The sequence below is a fragment of the Papaver somniferum genome, chromosome 4 (genome assembly GCF_003573695.1).
Source record: "Papaver somniferum cultivar HN1 chromosome 4, ASM357369v1, whole genome shotgun sequence".
Lineage (NCBI taxonomy): Eukaryota > Viridiplantae > Streptophyta > Magnoliopsida > Ranunculales > Papaveraceae > Papaver > Papaver somniferum.
In genome coordinates this window covers 16,044,607-16,054,670 of record NC_039361.1, presented here as the reverse complement: position 1 = coordinate 16,054,670, position 10,064 = coordinate 16,044,607, and the positions used below count along the sequence as shown (strand labels likewise).

The following is a 10,064-nucleotide window of genomic DNA, read 5'->3' as shown; positions in this document are numbered from 1 at the left end:
AAGAGACTCTTCTAAACTCATAATCTTCTTATCCGAAGGGTTCTGAAACTGTGCCAGGGCTGAAGGATTCTTAGGATAGCCAACACCTGGGGGAGCTTGAGAGTTACTAGACTGACCTTGATTCTGGCCCTTAGACCAAGAAAGGTTGGGATGGTTTCTCCATCCAGGGTTATAGGTTTCTGAATAAGGGTCAAACTTCTGACGGTTATCGAATCTAGTGTTGTTATAAAGAGCATTGGCTTGCTCTTCAACAGTATGGTCTTCCCAAAAAGGCTCTATTCTACCACTAGTACCACTAGAATGACCTAATTCCAACGCTTCTAACCTTTTGGCTATGGCTGCTATTTTAGCATCTGACTCATAGGATCCTTCTACCCTATTGACATTTCCTCTACTTAGAATAATTGTTTTCTGGGGTTGCCTATTATTTTCCCATTGTTGGGTCTTATTGGCGATTTCATTCAAAAATGTCATCGCCTCATCAACAGTTTTATTCTCAAACCCACCTGTGCATAAAGACTCAACCATGGTCGTTGTTGAATAGTCTAAACCCTCGTAGAGGATCTGAACTAACCTAACCTTATCTAAACCATGATGAGGACATTGAGGAATTAAGTCATTGAACCTTTCTAAATATCTATATAAATATTCTCCCTCTTGTTGAGCAAAAGTACAAATTTGTGTCCTAATAGATGATGTTTTGTGCCTTGGTAAAAACTTATGTATAAAGGCAGATGTAAGTTGTTCATAGGTTTCAATTGACTCAGAATCCAAACTATACAACCAAGATTTGGCTTTATCTTTTAAGGAAAAGGGGAATAACCTAAGTTTCAGTGCATCATCACTAAGGTTTTTAATTTTCAGAGTACTACATACTTCCTCAAATTCCCTAACATGAAAATAGGGGTTCTCATTCTCTTTTCCTAAAAAGGTTGGGAGCATCTGTAAAGTCCCAGGTTTGAGTTCATAATTTGCCTCGGTTTCAGCTAACTTGATACAAGACGGACGAGAGGTCCTAGTTGGGTTCAATAAAGCTTTTAAAGTTGCCATTTCTGGCACTACCAAATGACTAGGATAAATTTCTTCACAAAGACGCAGATTCTCAAAACTGAAGTTTCCAAAAACGGGGCTCTCTAAAGAAGAGTCTTCGAGCTCACCGCCTCCACAAGAAGAACTACTAGGTTTATCACTAATCAAACGACCTAGAGTATCTCTTTTCCAAGCCCTATTAACAAAATCGGGCATACACTAAAAAAATCAAAAAGAAATAAAAATCCTAACAGGAAGGTTCTAGCAATCACACAGCAGGCTGACTCGACTTTACCACAGCAAAATTTCTAGCAAACAACAAGCATGATGGCTCACTTAGATTGTTTCTAGACTAGCTTCTATATCTCGAAAGGGAATTCGTTACAATTTAAGCAAACCCCTGTGGAATCAATCCGAGTCAAAGTAAGTTGAATCGAGGCGAGGGAAGATTAGTGGAGCTTTGATACCCAAGGCCTCACCGCAGTACAAGGCGGCGCAGTCACGCATTCAACTCACAGAATCCGTCATGAACTTCGAAGTATGCTAAAAGAATAACCAATATCCTTCGAAAAATTTTCCTAACAAGCTCGATACCCTATAGGTCTCTTTCTAATCAGATTTTAAAGCTTGGGTTCGCGTTAGGTTTTGTTCTCCTAAAGCGGGCAAGAAGGGAGCGGTGATGAAATCCGAACCCTTATCTTGTTTAGGCCAGGCCTTGCCCTTTACTAGGAAAATAAAGACAGTCCAAATTCGTCCTCAATCAATGATCACCTTAAGGAATACAGTAACTCGCTTACAGGAGATTCGCGAGTGTTTCGATTGGACTTACCTCCCGTACCAGACGGGGGATGAACAGTTGTCGTCGACTCGGGCCACGACTCCTATGACGTGTGCGAACCCGAGGGGCCGAGGTGATATTGTAATCACCGTCCTTCCCTGCACACAGTTTGTATTTAACTACCCTTCCGTAGGGTTTTTAAAAAAAATAATAATAAAGTCCAAGAGTCCAGTCCAAATTCCAAAAAAAGTAAAGTGAAAAAGAAAAAGAAAAATAACCTAAAAAAAATATATATATATATATATATTTATATATATATATATATATATATATAAATCTCTCTTTTTTTTCTCTCTTTTCTATATATAAAACAAAAAAAAAACAAAATTCCTCTTTCGCTTTAAGCTTTTCCTTCCAAGGTCCTTAGTACTCCACTTCGAACCTGCAAATCAAAGACAAAAAGAAACGTAAAAAGGAAAAAAAAATAATAAACCTAAAAAAAAAATCTACCTAAGCACAGGTCCGCGTCGGCGGCGCCAAAAATTTGATGTATTTTCAAATGTTGTTGTAGATAGTGGTGAAAACTGGTTCTTTTCGAACTTGTGAAGGTAACTCTTTTTTTTTAAGATTTAAACAAATAAATAAATGAAGGAAATTAATAGTAATGTCAAGATTTTAGAAAGATTAAGGCTCAGGATTCACTATTACTTCAAGTTGATTGGTTATAAATAATATTTCAGAAATTATTATTAAGCTCTTTTTCTTATTAAATCACTTTTTAATTTAAAAGGTGTCCAAATATTAAGTTGTAATCCTTAAGCATGATTTATCAAAGAATTATTCTAAGCATAAAACATCAAACTGATTCACAACTAATTAAGAAAACCATTTTATCCTTTTTTTTTATATTTATCCAAGTGAATTAAATAAAGTAAATAATTAAAGAAATTATAAATAAAAATATTACCAATCAAACATGAGTGAATAGATCCTCCATTGCCTCAAACACCAAGAATTTAGCCTCTCATCATGTTGGAAAAATACTCAAAAGATTTTATTAATGCTCAAAAGTTGAGTACAAATGATGAAATAAAAAGAAATCGTTTTAAGACTGTCCTTTGCGACACACGGGAAGCGTAGGGAAGAACGGCACTTCAGAGGTGTTGTAAGCTCGTCGCGGGAAAGGAACTGAGAATTGTCGCAAATATGCGACACTAATCAACGACTTTCCTGGACTGTACAATGTTCTTCGTGTTCTTCCTTTGACAGCAGCAGAACTTTTTCTCTGTTGACTCTTCTGGTGATTCTCTCGGCTCTAAATCTCTCCCAATCTCGTGCTAACCTTTCCCAAACTGTTTTTCCTTGTATTTATAGTGTTTCAGGACCAAAAATCCCCTCATTTATTGCGTATATTCTCCATTTAATCTGAATATTCCTTGCTGCCTGTAATAACGATAATTTCCATTTTTAAGCCCATGCACGTGTTAGATTTGATCCTGCACGCTCTAGTTAGCCTTCTCCACGTCTCAGAACTCTTCCAACGCTAGTAGAACTCCTCCATGCACACAAGAACTTCAATTTTGCTCGTGTTACAGTACATGTGCTCTGTTTTGGTTGTGTGAATCATCACGTGTTTTCCAGCCAATTCTGATCGAACCCACTGCCAAAATGTGTTCCTTAACCTAAATCACATCTCTCTATCAAATTTCAGCCATTGAATCGACCCGTAACCCCTTCATTTTTGTGATCGAACTTCTGCCAGTTGAGAATTTATTTTCCCGCCAAAAAAAAAAAACAGTTTTCAAACGAAGAAGAAAGGGTGTCCCCCTATCCTGAACTGGGGTGCGAATAGCAGGTGTCCACTGAGGTGCCCCTTAACCGATAGTGAGAGTCCGAATAACAATTGTCCTTCAAGGGTGCCCCGGACAACTTTTCGAGCTGATTTTTCCAAAAATGTTTATTTCCAAAAAATACCTAAAAACACAGAAAACATTATAATAAGGACAAAAACAAGTACTAACAATACTTAACATTGAGGATAAATTAGACACGAAAATGCGTCTATCAGAACCCAGTCCGCAAACTTGAGTAGGTTATATCTAAAAACGATGTTTGTGAACTTATTCTTATATAAACTAAGGAATGCAAATTCCAAACTGTGGCTATATAGTTCATGAACCGATTCGAGTGAATCAAATCGTTTTTGCTTCGATTGTGTCTTGTGTAGTTACATAAGATTTCCTTGCAATTGAACAACTCTCTAACTAGTTCATTTGAGTCACTTGAACTTGTTATGGTGAAGAAGAATATGGTTGATATGAAAGTGATCATATGGATAACCATTTGGATAACTATTGTTGAACCAACATATGTACAAGTTTGGCTACGGTTACACAAGCCTAGAAATGCGCATTTCATTTGTGTTCAACAAGCTAGTTTTTGATCTAACGGTTGAAAGATATTTGCTTGAATCTAATCAGGTTTTAATCTAACGGTGAATATTGAATGCTTTCTTACCAAGCTAACATTGATTGCAAACCCAGATTTGAAAGACTATATAAGGGAGAACTCTAGCAACTGGGAAACTTAATCCCCACACCTTCTTTGTGATACTAGTTGTGTTAAGCTAGAGTCGATTCTCCTTTAACCTTTGGTTTCTTCTTCTAAACCAGGTTAACGACTTAAAGACTTCATTGGGATTGTGAATCCAGACCGATACTACCTTCTTGTAGTTGTATGATCTGATCTTGCTGTTTCCATCGTACGAGTACAATTGTAATAATTGGCTTGAGATTTATATCTCCGATAGGAAATCTATAAAAGTAATCACAAACACTTCGTCTCATCGTTTGTGTTTCCGCAATATCTTTTTTCGCTGCGTCGATTAAGATTATTGTGAGGTGATTGATAATACTAGGCTATTCTTCGGGAATATAAGTCCGGGTTATAAATTAGTTCTTGTTCACCTTGATTTATCAAAAGACGGAACAAAACTCGTAGGTATATCCGTGGGAGACGGATTTATCTATTACCCTGTGTGATACAGATTTGTTTATTAAAGTCTTCAACTTTGGGTTGTAGCAACTCTTAGTTGTGGGTGATATCATCTAAGGGAATCAAGTGCGTAGTATCTTGTTGGGATCAGAGACGTAGGAGCATAACTGTACCTTGGATCAGTGTGAGATTTATTGGGGTTCAACTACAGTCCAGACCAAATTTAATTTGGAGTACGCTAGTGTCTGTAGCGGTTTAATACAATGTGTGTTCAATCTGGACTAGGTCCCGGGGTTTTTCTGCATTTGTGGTTTCCTCGTTAACAAAATTCTAGTGTTTGTGTTATTTTTCTTTTCCGCATTATATTTTGTTATATAATTGAAATATCACAGGTTGTACGCTGATCTATCAATTAGAATATCCGACATTTTGGTTGTTGATTTAAATTGATTGACACTTGGATATTAATCTTTGGTACCATCCAAGTTATCTCTCTAGTATTTGATAAAGACTCGCATATTTTTATTTTCTCGAGTATATATCAAATCGAGAGATTGAGATATAGACTCTTTGATATACTTTTTATCTAGATTGAGTCTGACTGTCTAGTTGATTCTCTAGAAAGTATATTGGAGTTTGTCCATACATATTGCTAAGCGAAATATTGAGTGTGGTATTTGTACCCCCGCATTTTCGTTGCGCAACTGTTGTACTTTACCAAATTCTGCCTTGATACAATGTTCAACTCTCTTGGCCCTGCATGCTTATCACTCTAAGCTAATGCACAGAGAATCTTTTTGCTTCAATTATCGAGGCCAACTCTTTAAGCTCATTCTGGTTGTTCTGATTCCATATGATACACTTAACCAATTCGCTTGACAATAACAATGCCGCTTTTGCATTACTAGATTGTTTGCACTGTCCAACCTTTGTCCAGCCTTGAACTAATGTCGTTGACTAACTCTTGGTCTATTCTACCTTGTTGTATCATCCTTGAGTTTGGGCCAACTCAATTCCACGGATATGCCTCAATGCCAACATCACATGTTGCATCTGTCACTTTGGCCTCGTCTTGCCTTTCCCTCAATGAAGCCTCAGTGTGTCATCTAAAAAGCTTCATTACTTAGTTAAATGTCTTTACAGTGTAACACTATCTTTGTGTTTCATTGGCCCTGCAGGGTGCCACTATCTTAGTGCTTGACAGTCGATACAGTATTGCGCTATTATGGCTTTGCATTGCGCTATTATGACTTTACATCACGCTGTTACGGCGGATCACTGACTTGGAATGCAACACTATAACGCGTATTCATTGTGCGCCACTTTCCAGACAGGTCATAGCCTGAAAGAACAACACTGCAAGTGGGGTTGCCAGTTTACCGCGAAAAGTACCAAACCACCTATAAAATAAAACACCATCCGGTTTATCTTGTATAGATTTTATACCTTCCTCAATAAACTGGTGTCCGTAATGGCATCCATGTGGGACAGGGGACAATATCTCCTATTTTGGATGGACAATGCAATTTCGGGAGGAAAATGCATTCAAATGATTGGGATAGTACAATTTAAGAGTGGTAACTCATATCACATGAGCGAACTTTAAGCATAATTCCATTATTATTAACTGGTGACTCTTGGGCGCAGGCATCACAAGTAATCTAGTCTTACGGTTCTAGTGGATTTTTGATCAATAATGGGTAGTTGTTGTTGCTACAATGCATTCACTTTTATGGTTAAATATTATGGATTTTTTATTTTTGTTGTCTTGCCTTTGCATACTTTCCTATAAGCGACAAAAAAGTAGGTTTCGAATCACCTCTAAAGGTAATTTTGTGCCCAACCTTACTTTATGGTCCATTTGAAAGCTGCCTCACCTCATTCTGTCTCTAGTTGCTCTTTGGTTGTTGCAATCCTCTAGCTTCTTTGATATGTCTTGTATAATCACACAAAGTCGTACCAATACCAGATTTTGCATTACAATTCATCATTGTAGCATTGGGTTTCCTTGTAGCTTTCTGATAGACACATTTTTTTGTTTAACTTGATCTCAATACTATATATTGTTGGCACTCGAGTTTGTACTGATTTTGGTGTTTTATGTGTTTGTAGGCACCTTTGGAAAATAAACATTTTTTGGAAAATTCGGCTCGAAAAGTTGGTAAAAGCCCCGGAGGACACGTGTTATTCAGACTCTCACCGTTGGATAAGGGGCACCTCAATTATTAAGGGGCACCCCAGGTCACCCCAAAAGGCATCTGCTATTCGCACCCCAGTACAGGATTATGGGGAGGTCATCTTCTCCATTTGAATTTTGTTTTTGGCGGGAAAATGGAGAACACTTCTGCAGATTTTTGATCGAATTGTTGAACGTGTTCTAGGGAGATTCAATGGCTGATTTTCGGTAGGAAGTTGTGATATGTCCTAGCAAACACGTTTTGGGCTTTTGGTTCGATCAAATTTGGCCAGAATTAGCTGGATAATTCACGGAATGCAAAACAGGGAAACATGGGTTGGACACGGGATTGGAGAATATTTGAGCGTGTTCGGCTCATGCATGATGGCTGTAGCAACATTGTGGGTCGTGTGTAAACATTTCTAGAGTGACCAGGATGGAAATCTACGCGTGAGAAGCTAAATCAGGGAAGAAAATACTCCCAGAATATTTTTTCATCAAACCGAGTTAAGAGAGAATTATCTCGAGTTATAGCGAGACTTCTTGATCCTGTGGAGTATATATAGAGTGCTGGGGACTCATAGAAGAGGTGTCGAGAGTTTGGGGTCGAGAGAAGGTCCAAAGAAGCAGAAATCAAGAGTTGATGAAACTCTGTTTCTGCTGCTGCTGATGATGAAGAACACCAAGAACACGAAGAACAGACTCGCAGGGACAGTGGTTTATCAACAGTGTCTAAGGCGCACAGCCGTGGGTCGCAGTGCAGTCTAAACATCAGCAGCACTTGTGTTTCATCGTTCATTCTGTGACGCTTTTTGTGCGTCACAGATTACAGTTTTACACCATTTTCTCCTTTTCTCTCCATTGTAAACACCATTTGAGCTATAAAAATATATTTTGAGCGTGTTTTTATCATGATGAGCTAAACCCAACACTGGGACGACGGAGGAGGGTGAATTTCATACACGGATAAATTTATTTTATTCTTTTTTTATGACTTTTGCATTAATTTAAAATTGAAATATGATTTGAATTAATTGGTTGTTATTTAATTTGATGATGTATGCTTAGCTTAGGTGTTTTGATACATCATGCTTAGGACTTACAATCGATGTTTTGAGAATCTATCTTGGCAAAATCAGAGTCCATGTTAATTTTATTGAATTTTAAATTGTCAAAAAATATATAAATGAACCCTGTGTAGTGAATTCGTCCAAATCCTTAGTCCCGGTACCTCTCGCCCATTGTTAATATTTTTGTATATATATTTATTTATTTTAAATCTAAAAATTCCATTTCCTTCACAAGTCTGAAAAGAATCCTATTTACTACAATCACAATCAAAAATATCTATCATTTTCCTGGTTCGGAGGAGAGACATGGAGGAACAATGGGTTTTTGCCATACTTTTCTGTCAAATCATTCCCCACCCCCCACCCCAAACAAAAGAAAAAGTTTCATTTGCATCTAATCTAACAGTCAACACTTTTTTCAGTTTTAATCAAATTTAGGAAATCAAACAGGTAAATTTTGTTACTTTTCAGAAACTTTTCCCTTCCTACTCTTTTGTAGTCGGGTGGGTCGTTGTTTTCTACTCGGTAACTCTTAATCTTTTTTCTATTATCTTTTCTTTTTTTTTACATTGTTTTTCTCACTGTTTTGGTGACCCGTTTGAGTTTTTTCTTATTTTTTTTCCCTTTCCTTGTCATAAAAAATGAAAACGATGAGATCCAAATATCACAAATTATATACAAATGCAACGCACTAAACTCCAAAGCAGTCTCATTGCTTCAGGAGTACTTTAATTATTTGCTACAAAATATGAAACCAATGTAATATAAGTGGTGTTTAATGTATTATTCTTCCCTGTCAACCTATGCACCGCCACTATCGCATAAAGATAGTCATGGCAAATAGGCATAGTTTCTAAAGGAAAATACAAAAATTATTAGGAAGGGTACCAAATCCATAGACCCAGTGTTCCACATTAGTGTACTTTACAAGGATTGGTATATATGATTGCTTACAGGAAATACCAAAATTACTAGGGTGGGTATCAATTCACCCACGCTAACATGCATTAGTACTAGTCTTATAAATACCAGTACCCGCCTTTAGTTATGATGCAGGACATCGTTCTTAATTCTCTGTTTATTTTTTATTTTTTTTCTTACAAGACTTTGCTTTCTTAGTTTAGGTAGATTTCTTTTCTTAGTCGGCTATTGTAAGCCTATTTATATAGGCTGATTTTATTGTCTATGGATCATCTTATTATTACTAAGAGTATATTAAAACATCTTATTTTTTTACAATTTTCTCTTCTTGCAAAACCTTTTATTCTTCTGATTTGTATCTCTTTCGTCTTTCTGTATCACTTGCGATCTCTGTATTGCATATTATTAACCTGTTATACATTGGTTGGTACCACAACCAAAGATTTTACATTCTTGTCTAAAGTTTGATCCTTAAACCGCTTCCGCAACTCAAACCCTAAAAAGAAAAATCATCATCCTTTAGTTTTCTTTTTGTAAAAAGTTCAATGACAGATAAACCACTTACGAAAGCAGACATTATTGAACTAAAAATGTGCATCAAGAAAGATTTTGAAGAGCTTAAAACGGATCTTAAAACAGAATTTGAAGCAAGCATCAAATATGTAACAGATAAAGTCGAGAAGAAGTTTGAAAGTCATGAAAGTTACATGATCATGTTATCCAAACATGTAGGAATGGAAGATAAAGACATGCCTGGATTGTTTGATGATAAAGAAGAAGAGAAAGAAGATGACACAAAGAATGTTAAAAGAAATTCTTTCTTTCAAAGGACTAGTATTCTTGAAAAAGTTTTACGTGAGCTTAAACACAAAAAGCAGTTCGAAAGTTTTCTTGACAGTCCAAGTAAAAAACTTGCAGTTTTGAATCTCGACAGTGATGAAGATGACGAGTTAGAAGAAGAACAAGAAAAATGGTGGACAAAAGATAGAATATTGAAGTCTAGTATGAATCCCTACGGAACCTTACCAGAATATAAATTGAAAGATGATATTCCTAAATTCCATGATGGTTTACAGATTGAAGATTTGATGGATTG

At 36.6% G+C, this 10,064-nt stretch overlaps 1 pseudogene; it reads left to right on the top strand.

Annotated features, from left to right (window-relative positions):
* Positions 1-586: 586 nt before the first annotated feature.
* LOC113276821 lies at positions 587-686 on the top strand (annotated as a pseudogene).
* Positions 687-10,064: the final 9,378 nt, after the last annotated feature.